This window comes from Haliotis rubra, unplaced genomic scaffold (assembly GCF_003918875.1).
Source record: "Haliotis rubra isolate DU_JTF1 unplaced genomic scaffold, ASM391887v1 Scf900, whole genome shotgun sequence".
Classification (NCBI taxonomy): Eukaryota; Metazoa; Mollusca; class Gastropoda; order Lepetellida; family Haliotidae; genus Haliotis; species Haliotis rubra.
The window spans coordinates 343,511-357,923 of record NW_025767636.1 but is presented as its reverse complement, the minus strand read 5'-3'; the positions used below and the strand labels follow the sequence as shown (position 1 = coordinate 357,923).

At 44.8% G+C, this 14,413-nt stretch overlaps 1 protein-coding gene across 1 annotated transcript in view; it reads left to right on the top strand.

Annotated features, from left to right (window-relative positions):
- The window catches only part of LOC124264011 (nuclear receptor subfamily 1 group D member 2-like), an 82,638-nt gene that overhangs the window by 21,074 nt on the left and 47,151 nt on the right, over positions 1-14,413 (top strand). The window contains 1 exon segment of the mRNA XM_046698734.1: positions 5,236-5,291. The gene's annotated coding sequence lies outside the window, so the exon portion shown is untranslated.

Sequence of the window (14,413 nt, the reverse complement as noted above, 5' to 3'; positions counted from 1 at the left end):
TTGGATAGGTTCTTGTGATAGACTTCTGAAGCAAGTGTTTGTACAGGAACCCACAGCTGCTCAACCTGTAAGACTGCCGTTCATACCACCCCAGTACAAGAACCCACTCATCCAGGAGATGAGCACAGCTCACATTAAACTGTATCAAAGCAATGGAAACAGCGGAGGGTCTGTTTAGTTTATACGAGAAACCCCTTCAAAAGACGCGCTGACTGTTACACAATACCTCCACTGAAAGCAGAGTTCATCGTAAAAGTCCGACTATATCATGAGCATATGTTTAGAACGCCATCAAACAGAGATAATATCAGGTTTTCGTAAAACAGTGAGCACATCCTGCCCCACCATTATCACACGACACCTGCAAAGGCTTGTCAATTGTTCTCCTGAAAAAGAAACTTACGATGTACATTAATACGGTGATTTGTTTGCGCTGAGATGTATGGCGTCTTAAATCTACGTGAGAGTGGAGCGATTTGGAGTAAAGATAAACACACTTAAGAATTTCTCGTACATATTTTCAAAATGTCTATTTCACGCCCAATAACAGATAATACTTATTGCCCCATCGTTGAACGAGCAGCTTTGTTGTGATCGTCCATCAGCTTGACGATCCTTTTTAAAAAGGTTCCTTAAATACAATCTTCATGCAAGTGGAAAATGCAAACATGCATTGAAAACAAGATGAAAACATCATATTTTTCTAATATGTACATTTTAATGCATCTTTTTAAATGATGCTTAAATATAATATTCTCGCAAGTGAAATATGCGAACATTGACTTCAGAACAAGAAGAAAATATCGCATTTCTCATTTGCATATTTTAATGCATCTTTTTAAAGGGATCTTTAGGTCAACAGACGCTGGAGAACAAGACAAAAATATAGAGTTCAAGTAAGGGGCGGTGGGGTAGCCTAGTGGTTAAAAGGCTCGTTCGTTACACTTGGGGGCGATGGGGTAGCCTAGTGGTTAAAGCGTTCGCTCGTCACGCCGAAGACCCGGGTTCGATTCCCCACATGGGTCCAATTCGTGAAGCCCATTTCTGGTGTCATGCTGCCATGCTATTGCTGGAATATTGCTAAAAGTGGCGTAAAACTAAATTCACTCACTCTCACTCATTTCATATATGCACAGGTGTAATCAGTTTCTCGATCGTTCTTTTGATAGGTAATTCCAATGATCGTAATATTTCCTGACTTGAAGGCGGGGGGTGCAAGCCTAAAAAAACATGGGTTACCAATTAGTCTCCCATTGGCTGCTCCTCAGCAGTGTAGATGTTATCTGTCCAAGAGTGACAGGACTGTAACAGCTATGGGTGCCTGGCAAGAGCCTGGCGATGTCAAAGGTTAACCTTGGAATTTACCACTAGAATAAACATGTGCCTTATAGTAAATGTCCGACAACCCTTTCACTTCATGTTGTGATGACAAAAGAGATTAATTTGATTAGGATATATGAAATTTAAAATTGTACTTATTTTCTGAAAATTAAATCTTCAACATGGTGATGTCAGCATTAAATAAGTGTACAGTCCTAACCCTGCACAGCATGGGGTCAAGGGAGTGGGGAGGGGGGTCATTCTCACAGCCTGCCTGAAATATGAAACCCTGCAATGAAACTTTTAACCCACTCACAGACTTGTTTCTGTGGAAACGCACCTTTTCTGGCAGCCTGACTGATACAGTGGGAAATTCAAATTTGGATTTAAAAGAGAGAAATTTATATTTTCAAAATGTATGTTTTGTAGGCTGTCTGCATACATACAAGTCAATTTTGTGATATTCCATGAAATGTACTAGAATACTGCATTGCTTTGCATCGAAAGACATCTTTGACAAGGTAAGGAGGCCACACCCTGTCTGTGTATTAGGGCTGTGTATTGCCCCAAATTTCGTATTGCGATATATTGCGATACACTCTTCTGTATTGCGATGCGTATTGCAAAATATATTGTGAAAGAACAGTTATTGGGATCTGTCCACTATGTAATATTCTTTTACCTCCAAATTGAATCACAGTATATGTGAGTAACCACTGTGCATTGTATAGCTTCTTTCAAAGCAAGAAAAAGGAAAACCAGAACATTCTTCTGTTTATATTTTTATTTTAAAACAGCAGGGATCGACACTCACTAAACATTTTAACTAGTCCTCCGGGCTAGTGGATTTGGCATGTCACTAGTCCTTTCCAAATATTAATAGCCCTACACTTTACTATAAAAAAACTTTCAACAAGTCTTTGTTCTAATGGCAACTGCGGTCCAAAGGAAAATTAACACAGATAAATGTATGATGTCACATTTCATATATATGACAAATTCAACTGAAACTATCTTACATCATGTCCTCCATAAACCCACCCATGCCATTTATATACTTCTTTAGACAGCAAAGGATGTTGAATTTCAAATAATTTAAAGAGTCTGAGCTACTGTACACATCGGTATTACTCAAGAAAATTTAATTGAAGTCACAAGCATGTAGCATGATCTTGAAGTGCACATTTTAATCAAAACAATGATTTATGCACCTTTGTCTTTGAATAAAAGTATTATTAACATTACTTATTTCATGAATGACGTTTGGTACCCTTTCTCCTAAAGAAATGATTTAACAAAGCAATCAAGATGTGCAAAAGTCTCTCTGTATTAGGTAAAGTAAACTTTCTTTAGACTGAATAGAATGATGAAAAAAAAATGAAACATCCGAAACATAGCCTTATAATAAGACAGAAGTCTACGTTTGTCAAGGAAAATATCAGCTCGTGAAACATTATTGCTACTACATGTCATACACCATTTAAATATTTTAGGTACTAATCCAACTGTTGATAAATACCAAAGTTATTTTAACATGTTATTCAAATAATACAACTTCAACTTAAAAAGATTATTTCTAATAAAAATACAAGTCTACACACTTATAATGTCCAGATATAGCACGAAGGAGACGAAAACTCCCGCTATTTTAACCCATTTGTAATATGCCTATCTTACCTATTTCATTTATATTTTCATTTTTACGTAATCAGAAAATTATTATAAAAATATTAATGAAATAATATGTATGGTCGCCTATTTCCCGGTAGCCGTGGCTTTTCGCCCGGTAACACGATACAACATTGAGAAATGCCTCCGTATGAATAACACTTGAGAAGATTCATTTGATTGCGGGTATCGTTCGAAAGCTCTAACCATCAATAATATCACAGTGACCCTGCCAGGAGTATTTTCGCAGTTGTAAGAAGCGATTTTATTGGATAAAGATTGGTTTATAATGACGCTTTTTCACCACAGTCAAAAAGCATGCGCGTAGCCTAAGGCAGCCAATCATATTACAGCAATGGATACCGTCCTCATAAACTTTTAGACAAAAGTTTGGGTACAATAATGCTATTCTGAGCGTGTTAAGCAGGAAATGGCCACAAGTATGTAAATTGTGGAACCTATTGGACGTATCGTGCTAGGTGGTGACCTGTGACAATATTCTTTATGCAATTTGTTTCACATTAAACATGGTTGCGGAGCATGACGATGGAGGCGACGAAAGCCGGGATGTCACTCGACTTGCATAACATGATCGCCCGAATAGATGGAAATAGTAACTTAGATGTACGTTTGACAACTTTTATGAAAACTGTAGATTGTATTCATTAGTTTATTCAATTTAAATTATTTCCTCGATACATCGATACTTTGCTCTTGGACAATCTTTAGGTGGACCCGTTGCCAATCATTTGGAAAGACTTCCGCCCAATCCCCACCCACCACCGCCACCCATATTACCTGAATATACATATATATTTTTTTCCTCACCATTCAAATTTAGGGGGTATAGGAGCGGAAGTCTTACCTTCGGTGTTGAATTGATTAAAATTGAACAAATAAACCTGTCGGTATACCGGTACATCATAAACGTATCGCGATACGTAATTGTTACAATGTCGTATTGCGGTTTACCGGTATACCGGTTATACCATGCAGCCCTACTGTGTATAGGTTTGAACCCCGGCCTTTAGGGTTTCAGTGTGCTAAACATCACCCACACCTACCGCCAACTTCAGACATATGGCGGTATTTGAGTTGGAGGTGACAGGGAAGACTGAGAGATTTACCATTTCATAAAACTAACAAGTACACAATTGTGTTATCACACAGTTTTGACAGAAACATAATTCTGGCGTTTCCGGGATCCGAACATTGTACTTGTGATCAATGACTTAAACGCTAAAGGGACACAACTCTTCACAGAAAAATATTGCTGCTGTAACTATTGGAGGTGAGGTGAGGTGAGGTGAGGTGTGAGGTGAGGTGAGGTGAGGTAAGGTGAGGTGGTGAGGTAAGGTGAGGTAAGGTGAGGTGAGGTGAAATTGGGTTTAACATCGTAAACCATTGGACACTACACGCCCGGGGGTATACTGATGTAAGCGACCATTGTTTACGGTTAACTACGTTTAAAACGAACTCTCGTGTAACGAACTGACGGATATGACGAACGTTTTTGTCCATGGCATTTTGCTTCATATTTTAGTCGAAATGCATAAATAAGTTTTTATTTTAAAATGAGTTGTCCCTCTGAGTTCGTTATAACTGTTGTTTAATGTGTTGTTTTGGACATTTTTAATAGAAATGAATTTTAACTACAAAAGAATATTAACAAAAATGTTCGAGGTCCCAGGGTTAGACTACAGAATACCGGATACTTTCCGCCATCTTTGAAAGCACGCGAGTTTACTTAGGGTTATGGTAAGGTTTAGGGTAAGGTTTAGGGTAAGGTTTAGGGTTAGGGTAAGGTTTAGGGTATGTATGTATGTATGTATGTATGTATGTATGTATGTATGTATGTATGTATGTATGTATGTATGTATGTATGTATGTATGTATGTATGTATGTATGTATGTATGTATGTGCGTTTTCTCATTGTGTATGTATGTGTGTGTGCGTGCGTGCGTGCGCGCGTGTGTGCGAGTGCATGTCTGATTCGTTGTAAAATATTTGTTGAAGTTTATTCGATCCTGGGGATTTTTTCGAACATTCCACTTTAACATTTCAGACAATTAAAGTTCACGCCCTATTCCCTAATTCAGCTAACCAACAGGAGAACATCCCGTCATGGCCTTCAAGCAAGTCTTTCCGCTATATTCCAGGGTGATAAAAAAAAATTCCTTTGTACTTTTTGTGTATGTGTCATGTGCAAATAACATAACTGTATGAATTGTGTTCACATTTTGCAGGCATGGTGTTAAGGACCAGTGGATAACGTAGAGAAGGACTGAAGATGGCGATACAGGTATGTGACCTCAGTCTCACACCTCTGCTGTATCTTTATAGGTAGTGACTAAGTGAATTTAGTTTTACGTCGCATTTAGCAATATTTCACTAATATCACGGCGGGGACACCAGAAACAGGCTTCATATATTGTACCCATGTGGAGAATTGAACCCGGTCTAGCCAACGCTTCAACCACTTGGCTACCCCGCCGCCCCAATTTTGGACAGACCTTTTTATTATTATTATTGTAGGATATTTATATAGCGCACATATCCAGGCAACTAGTGCTTGCTCAAGGCGCTGGTATTTTTTTCCCTCGATCATTGGATGTCAATCTCAATGGCACATCCTATTATCAATCTCAACTCCCTGGGGAGTATACAACTCTTGCAGCCACAAGGCGCACCGAGTTATTGTGGCTTTCTCATCCTAACGAGGTACCCATTCACAGCTGGGTGGACTGGGACACATAGTCACAGTACTTTGTCCAACTTCACTGTACTTTGCTGTACCCGCAACTAGGTGTTTGCACGTTTCATGTGGCCACCATCTGGTCATATACCAACGGATCCGTGGGTTCTTTTAAGTGCACAGGGTTGTGTACTGTACACTAGGGGTTGTGACAACACTGAAAGAGTCTGCACACAAAGTTGACTCCAACGTTTTTACACCCGGTCACAGGTGGGCTCAATCCCGACACCTCAAGCTCGCTGGATCACTAGCCTGGCGCCTTAGCCAGCTCGCCCACTGTGCCCCCTTCACCAAGACATTGTTTATGTATGTTACCTGTAACTAAGCACATTCCATAAATGTGGTACTTGTTGTTACCCTGCCTAGCGCTAATGGGCCAAAACATGGACCGATAAACGCGGCCTGTGTCTGGTCTGAGTGAGGGATGCATGTGAACGCATGTTGTTCAACCTCAGTTAACCTCATCTGACATCGCCCTCGCTATGCATATGAATAGGAGGACGGGAATGTTGTCACTGTGCATGAAATTGTCAACGTCAAGGAGGACGGGGATGTTGTCACTGTTCATGAGGCAGTTCACGTCAAGGAGGACGGGGGTGTTGTCACTGTTCATGAGGCAGTTCACGTCAAGGAGGACGGGGATGTTGTCACTGTTCATGAGGCAGTTCACGTCAAGGAGGACGGGGATGTTGTCACTGTTCATGAAGTTGTCAACGTCAAGGAGGACGGGGATGTTGTCACTGTTCATGAGGCAGTTCACGTCACGGGGATGTTGTCACTGTTCATGGGCAGTCCACGTCAAGGAGGACGGGGATGTTGTCACTGTTCATGAAGTTGTCAACGTCAAGGAGGACGGGGATGTTGTCACTGTTCATGAGGCAGTCAACGTCAAGGAGGACGGGGATGTTGTCACGTTCAAGGAGGACGGGGATGTTGTCACTGTTCATGAGGCAGTTCAAGGAGGACGGGATGTTGTCACTGTTCATGAGGCAGTCCACGTGGAGGACGGGGATGTTGTCACTGTTCATGAGGCAGTCACGTCAAGGAGGACGGGGGTGTTGTCACTGTTCATGAGGCAGTCCACGTCAAGGAGGACGGGGATGTTGTCACTGTTCATGAAGTTGTCAACGTCAAGGAGGACGGGGGTGTTGTCACTGTTCATGAGGCAGTTCACGTCAAGGAGGACGGGGATGTTGTCACTGTTCATGAAGTTGTCAACGTCAAGGAGGACGGGGATGTTGTCACTGTTCATGAGGCAGTCCACGTCAAGGAGGACGGGGATGTTGTCACTGTTCATGAGGCAGTTCACGTCAAGGAGGACGGGGATGTTGTCACTGTTCATGAAGTTGTCAACGTCAAGGAGGACGGGGATGTTGTCACTGTTCATGAGGCAGTTCACGTCAAGGAGGACGGGGATGTTGTCACTGTTCATGAGGCAGTTCACGTCAAGGAGGACGGGGATGTTGTCACTGTTCATGAGGCAGTCAACGTCAAGGAGGACGGGGATGTTGTCACTGTTCATGAAGTTGTCAACGTCAAGGAGGACGGGGATGTTGTCACTGTTCATGAGGCAGTTCACGTCAAGGAGGACGGGGATGTTGTCACTGTTCATGAAGTTGTCAACGTCAAGGAGGACGGGGAGTGTTGTCACTGTTCATGAGGCAGTTCACGTCAAGGAGGACGTGGATGTTGTCACTGTTCATGAGGCAGTTGTGAAGGAGGACGGGGTGTTGTCAACGTCAAGGAGGACGTGGATGTTGTCACTGTTCATGAAGTTGTCAACGTCAAGGAGGACGGGGATGTTGTCACTGTTCATGAGGCAGTTCACGTCAAGGAGGACGGGGGGTGTTGTCACTGTTCATGAAGTTGTCCAACGTCAAGGAGGACGTGGGTGTTGTCACTGTTCATGAAGGCAGTCAACGTCAAGGGAGGACGTGGATGTTGTCACTGTTCATGAAGTTGTCAACGTCAAGGAGGACGGGGATGTTGTCACTGTTCATGAAGGCAGTCAACGTCAAGGAGGACGGGGATGTTGTCACTGTTCATGAAGTTGTCAACGTCAAGGAGGACGGGGATGTTGTCACTGTTCATGAAGTTGTCAACGTCAAGGAGGACGGGGATGTTGTCACTGTTCATGAAGTTGTCAACGTCAAGGAGGACGGGGGTGTTGTCACTGTTCATGAGGCAGTTCACGTCAAGGAGGACGGGGATGTTGTCACTGTTCATGAGGCAGTTCACGTCAAGGAGGACGGGATGTTGTCACTGTTCATGAAGTTGTCAACGTCAAGGAGGACGTGGATGTTGTCACTGTTCATGAAGTTGTCAACGTCAAGGAGGACGTGGATGTTGTCACTGTTCATGAAGTTGTCAACGTCAAGGAGGACGGGGATGTTGTCACTGTTCATGAAGTTGTCAACGTCAAGGAGGACGTGGATGTTGTCACTGTTCATGAAGTTGTCAACGTCAAGGAGGACGGGGATGTTGTCACTGTTCATGAAGTTGTCAACGCACCGTTCAAGGAGGACGGGGATGTTGTCACTGTTCATGAAGTTGTCAACGTCAAGGAGGACGGGGATGTTGTCACTGTTCATGAAGTTGTCAACGTCAAGGAGGACGGAGGCAGTCAACGTTGTCACTGTTCATGAGGCAGTTCACGTCAAGGAGGACGGGGATGTTGTCACTGTTCATGAAGTTGTCAACGTCAAGGAGGACGGGATGTTGTCACTGTTCATGAGGACACGTCAAGGAGGACGTGGATGTTGTCACTGTTCATGAAGTCCACGTCAACGTGTTGTCACTGTTCAGAGGCAGTCCACGTCAAGGAGGACGGGGTGTTGTCACTGTTCATGAGGCAGTTCACGTCAAGGAGGACGTGGGTGTTGTCACTGTTCATGAAGTTGTCAACGTGAAGGAGGACGTGGGTGTTGTCACTGTTCATGAAGTTGTCAACGTCAAGGAGGACGGGGGTGTTGTCACTGTTCATGAAGTTGTCAACGTCAAGGAGGACGGGGGTGTTGTCACTGTTCATGAGGCAGTCCACGTGAAGGAGGACGGGGATGTTGTCACTGTTCATGAGGCAGTCCACGTGAAGGAGGACGTGGATGTTGTCACTGTTCATGAAGTTGTCAACGTGAAGGACGGGGGTGGACTGTTCATGAGGCAGTCCACGGTGTGTTGTCACTGTTCATGAGGCAGTTCACGTGAAGGAGGACGTGGATGTTGTCACTGTTCATGAAGTTGTCAACGTCAAGGAGGACGTGGATGTTGTCACTGTTCATGAAGTTGTGTCAAGGAGGACGTGGATGTTGTCACTGTTCATGAAGTTGTCAACGTCAAGGAGGACGTGGATGTTGTCACTGTTCATGAAGTTGTCAACGTCAAGGAGGACGTGGATGTTGTCACTGTTCATGAAGTTGTCAACGTCAAGGAGGACGGGGATGTTGTCACTGTTCATGAAGTTGTCAACGTCAAGGAGGACGGGGGTGTTGTCACTGTTCATGAGGCAGTCCACGTGAAGGAGGACGGGGATGTTTGTCACTGTTCATGAAAGTTGTCAACGTGAAGGAGGACGTGGATGTTGTCACTGTTCATGAGGCAGTCCACGTCAAGGAGGACGGGGATGTTGTCACTGTTCATGAAGTTGTCAACGTCAAGGAGGACGGGGGTGTTGTCACTGTTCATGAGGCAGTCCACGTGAAGGAGGACGGGGATGTTGTCACTGTTCATGAAGTTGTCAACGTCAAGGAGGACGGGGATGTTGTCACTGTTCATGAGGCAGTTCACGTGAAGGAGGACGGGGATGTTGTCACTGTTCATGAAGTTGTCAACGTGAAGGAGGACGTGGATGTTGTCACTGTTCATGAGGCAGTTCACGTCAAGGAGGACGGGGATGTTGTCACTGTTCATGAAGTTGTCAACGTCAAGGAGGACGTGGATGTTGTCACTGTTCATGAAGTTGTCAACGTCAAGGAGGACGTGGATGTTGTCACTGTTCATGAAGTTGTCAACGTCAAGGAGGACGGGGATGTTGTCACTGTTCATGAGGCAGTCCACGTGAAGGAGGACGTGGATGTTGTCACTGTTCATGAAGTTGTCAACGTCAAGGAGGACGTGGATGTTGTCACTGTTCATGAGGCAGTCAACGTCAAGGAGGACGTGGATGTTGTCACTGTTCATGAAGTTGTCAACGTCAAGGAGGACGTGGGTGTTGTCACTGTTCATGAGGCAGTCCACGTGAAGGAGGACGTGGATGTTGTCACTGTTCATGAAGTTGTCAACGTCAAGGAGGACGGGGATGTTGTCACTGTTCATGAGGCAGTTCACGTGAAGGAGGACGGGGATGTTGTCACTGTTCATGAGGCAGTCCACGTGAAGGAGGACGGGGTTGTTGTCACTGTTCATGAGGAAGTCCACGTGAAGGAAGACGGGGATGTTGTCACTGTTCGCGAGGCAGTCCACGACGGAAGACGGGGTGTTGTCACTGTTCATGAGGCAGCAACGTCAAGGAGGACGTGGATGTTGTCACTGTTCATGAAGTTGTCAACGTCAAGGAGGACGGGGATGTTGTCACTGTTCATGAGGCAGTCCACGTGAAGGAGGACGGGGGTGTTGTCACTGTTCATGAAGCAGTCAACGTGAAGGAGGACGGGGATGTTGTCACTGTTCATGAGGCAGTTCACGTCAAGGAGGACGTGGATGTTGTCACTGTTCATGAGGCAGTTCACGTCAAGGAGGACGGGGATGTTGTCACTGTTCATGAAGTTGTCAACGTCAAGGAGGACGGGGATGTTGTCACTGTTCATGAGGCAGTTCACGTCAAGGAGGACGTGGATGTTGTCACTGTTCATGAAGTTGTCAACGTCAAGGAGGACGGGGATGTTGTCACTGTTCATGAAGTTGTCAACGTCAAGGAGGACGGGGATGTTGTCACTGTTCATGAGGCAGTCAACGTCAAGGAGGACGGGATGTTGTCACTGTTCATGAAGTTGTCAACGTCAAGGAGGACGGGGATGTTGTCACTGTTCATGAGGCAGTTCACGTCAAGGAGGACGGTTGTCACTGTTCATGAAGTTGTCACTGTTCATGTTGTCACTGTTCATGACGTCACGTCAAGGAGGACGGGGATGTTGTCACTGTTCATGAGGCAGTTCACGTGAAGGAGGACGGGGGTGTTGTCACTGTTCATGAGGCAGTTCACGTCAAGGAGGACGGGGGTGTTGTCACTGTTCATGAGGCAGTCCACGTCAAGGAGGACGGGGATGTTGTCACTGTTCATGAAGTTGTCAACGTCAAGGAGGACGGGGATGTTGTCACTGTTCATGAGGCAGTTCACGTCAAGGAGGACGGGGATGTTGTCACTGTTCATGAAGTTGTCAACGTCAAGGAGGACGGGGATGTTGTCACTGTTCATGAGGCAGTTCACGTCAAGGAGGACGGGGATGTTGTCACTGTTCATGAGGCAGTTCACGTCAAGGAGGACGGGGATGTTGTCACTGTTCATGAAGTTGTCAACGTCAAGGAGGACGGGGGTGTTGTCACTGTTCATGAGGCAGTTCACGTCAAGGAGGACGTGGATGTTGTCACTGTTCATGAAGTTGTCAACGTCAAGGAGGACGGGGATGTTGTCACTGTTCATGAGGCAGTCCACGTGAAGGAGGACGAGGATGTTGTCACTGTTGATGAGGCAGTCCACCTGAAGGAGGACGGGGATGTTGTCGCTGTTCATGAAGTTGTCAACGTCAAGGAGGACGGGGGTGTTGTCACTGTTCATGAGGCAGTCCACGTGAAGGAGGACGGGGATGTTGTCGCTGTTCATGAAGTTGTCAACGTCAAGGAGGACGGGGATGTTGTCACTGTTCATGAGGCAGCCCACGTGAAGGAGGACGGGGATGTTGTCACTGTTCATGAGGCAGCCCACGTGAAGGAGGACGGGGATGTTGTCACTGTTAATGAGTCAGTTCACGTCGGGATGTTCATGAGTCCACGTGAAGCAGTCCTGTGCACGTGAAAGGGAGGACAGTCCACGGAAGGATGTTGTCACTGTTGTCACTTCATGAGGCAGCCCACGTGAAGGAGGACGGTCACTGTTCATGAGATGTTGTTGTCACTGTTCATAACACAAAGGGAGGACCGGTTGTTGCTGTCTCTGCTGTAAGTGAAGGAGGACGGGGATGTCATACAACAACCGTTGTTGCTGTCTCGCTGTAAGGAGTCTTACCCACACAGTGACAAATGCGGCAATATATTCTCTTTCAGCCACCATTAAACACGGATATACAGTAAACTACGTTTATAACGAACCCACACGAACTGACGCGTATAACGAACTGGTTTGGGGTCCCTGCCACCTGCTGTATATTCTAGTCGATATGAGTATCACGAACTACTGCTTTATCGAGCGGAAATCAGTTGTTCCTTCCAGTACATACGTTATAACAGTAGTTTACTGCATACATATTTTTGCCCGGTAGTGTATTTTCACAACCACACGTCAAAGTTGGTCACTCTATTATACCGTTAGTCCAGACCCCGTGAGCTTCAGAAGACAATCTTTTGGATAATGCACGTTCAAATATATATCAGGACATTCCTATTTGCCTATACTCCATTTACCCGTGAAGATCCGGGTTAGAATTGGTCTTCAGCAACCCATGCTTTTCGTAAGAGGCGACTATCGGGATCGGGTGGTCAGGCTCTCTGACTTGGTTGACACATGTCCTCGAATGCCATTTGCGTAGATCGATGCTCATGCTGTTTATCACTACATTGTCTGGTCCAGACTCGATTATTTACATACCGCCGCCATACAGCTGGAATATTGCTGAGTGCGGCGTAAAACAACCAACCAACCAACAAACCAATACTCCAATAATTGTAAGAGACCGACATGATGGATTTTAAAAAAGAATACTGCATGAGATTTTATGTATGCAAACCATACCCCTTCATCACTATTTGGATTGCTCATTGGACATGCTACAAGGTAGCTATTTCGATGCCAAACTTTCGATTAATTAGTCAACCGTGAAGTCTCAGAAACACGTTTGTGGTCACCTCGGGCCGACCGTCGTCGTAACACGACTTATCTCCCTTCCCATATTTCTACTCAGTGAGAACGGCCATTTTTTTTTCTGTTTTGTGTGTATGCGTGTTTTGATGGCATCTTCATAGAAGGAATCGTCAGTGACGCGAAGTAGATACGGTTGGATCCACAAAGAAGCAAGCTGTTTTCTAAAGCTGCCGACAGATAACTCAAGGAAAGCACATCAGTGGCTGCAACAATCAATTGCAGTCTGTTCTTTTCACAGGTGAATCAAATTTCTGTTTAAATTTTCACGATGGTCGATGTCCTTTTTGACGTACCTTTATAGAACCATTACGAACTGCGATGAAAATGTCTGCTTGATCAGATATATTTGAGTAGAAACACGTCTCATCGAATCAGCGAAGGAAGGAAAATAGCGGATGAAGTATTGATAGATGCTGGAATCATGTTGAGATCCTCCTTTTGATGGTTGTTCCCTCCATATGCGCCATCGCTGACAAGATAAACAATACAGTGTATGGATTCTTGGGCTTGAATTTGATCGACCTTCGGCTGCAGCAATACAGTGTCACAACCATGACGTATCAGATCTGTCGAAGGACGAATGAAAATCAATCCCTCACGCACCTTCCTGGAATTTGATAGTGAGCCATGGTACGTGGGATTCTCACTGTGATGATTCCAGACTCGAATCCGTCTCAAGCAATAACTGCTGGCCGTAAAGAGGCGATTTGATAGATCGGGAGATCTTGGGCCCTTGGTTGTCTGTGGGTCATTGTGACCCGACGGTGTGGACTGTTGGTCATAGATTCAGTGATTCAGTCTGATTCAGAGTCTACTATTTACAGGCAGCAGTCATGTAGCTGAATTACTGGCACAAAGAAGGGAGCATGAAGGGAAGTGTGATCCATCTCTGTTGAGGTACAGCCGTGTTTATTTACGTTCATGTTGTAGGGCATTCGTTGTTGGAATCGTCTGCAAGGTGTTGATCGCATCAAACCTTCTATGTACAGATTTTTACTCTATTCCAGTGGTATCACGGCTTGTCAGTTTGGTCTTGAGGACACCTCACAGTGATGCAGGCCTCGTGTATTTCCTTACTTCTGTGAAACAAAAAAGCAAGGGTATGGTGCTGAGAAACTAGGAGTGGGTGTGTGGCTTGCCAAAGGGAGGTAACTCTGCTTGTCAATTTGGTCTTGAGGACACCTCGCAGTGATGTAGGCCTCATGTATATCCTTACTTCAGTGAAACAAAAAAGCAAGTGAATGATGCTAAGAAACTAGGAAACACAATCCTAGCGATTCGGAATTTGAACTCATAATCTCGCGGGTGTAGCAATGCAAAGGGAGGTAACTCTGCACAGCAAATTGCCACCATTACCCCAGAATACCAGGGACATCAGTATGGCATTTTGACGTGAATCGTGAATTTTTTATATTTTTTACTGATTCAAATTACACGTACTTGTCATAAACGAGTGATTTTATTCCTAATACAACATCTACTATGTTATGCCGGCCGCTTACATAGTACTTACTGTGACGCCATTGTGAAAATCGTACGTACTTGAACCCCTGTGTCTCGCTTAAATATAAAAACTCCATAATTACACGGTTATCATGTC